Source organism: Dufourea novaeangliae, unplaced genomic scaffold (assembly GCF_001272555.1).
Source record: "Dufourea novaeangliae isolate 0120121106 unplaced genomic scaffold, ASM127255v1 scaffold21, whole genome shotgun sequence".
Classification (NCBI taxonomy): Eukaryota; Metazoa; Arthropoda; class Insecta; order Hymenoptera; family Halictidae; genus Dufourea; species Dufourea novaeangliae.
In genome coordinates this window covers 1,634,596-1,635,650 of record NW_015373910.1, presented here as the reverse complement: position 1 = coordinate 1,635,650, position 1,055 = coordinate 1,634,596, and positions in this window count along the sequence as shown.

Sequence of the window (1,055 nt, the reverse complement as noted above, 5' to 3'; positions counted from 1 at the left end):
ATAAATATAAAAATGAAAAAACTCCCGTGCACCTTCATCTCATAATACGCAACACTAACTTTAGGTTGAAATAAACAGGGCAACCATTTTGGGCTGCGTGTGAACCACTCTTTGCAGCAATATAAGCTGCTGCTTTGTGGTTCTGACAGTGGTTCCAGCATAGTTTTGGGCGTTCCATGGATCGCAACACTAAGCCAAATCCGATCAATTCACCTCGCAACACTAATTCAACAAAAGACGGACTATATGAATCAATTAAATTTGTGATCTTTAATCGAACAAGACTTTCATTCAAATAACAAGTATAAGCAATCGCGCTCAGTCATTATCGCAACACTACTCTGAAAATATAAAAATGATTTTAATACAAACACGATTTCATAATTCGCAACACTATTCTCCAAGCAATTAAGAAGATCAATATTAACAATTTACAAGGCTAATGCAACCCGTGATCTAGTCTCATCCGCAACACTAATTCAAACCGTGATTTTGCCCAAAACTGCTGGTCGTTGGGCCGATACATTGGCCAAAAATACTAACTACTACAACTACAAGCGAGTACAGTGACAAAGTAGTAATGACTCCGCATCCGAAGATGCAGAGCCATTCGTTGCTGCCCTCTTCGATACACAGTTTGTGTCGGGCCACTTCGTTTCTTCGGCGGTCCGCCCGAATCTGAAATCCTGAAACTGCTCGGTTGTGGACGATCAACCGAACTCGCAAGAGTCTTGTACGATCGTACCACGAGTGCAATCGAGCAGGTCGTTCGTTTCGACGTTCCTATCCTTCCGACCGCGACCGCGACACAGCTATTCGACAAATTTGAAGAATCGAAATCGAAACCAGAAGCAGACAGCATGCTCCGTCTGGATCAGTTTCGAATCGACGCTACAATTGATCCCGGTAGCAGGACTATCACGCGAAATGGGGGAGCCTACCCGATTAGAGACTGTGATAGCCTGCCCCGGCCCCTACCTACTTACAATCTAATCGTACATTCACACGCAAGAAAGTATGCTACCTACCTACCTAACCCTATATTTAAAAAGAAA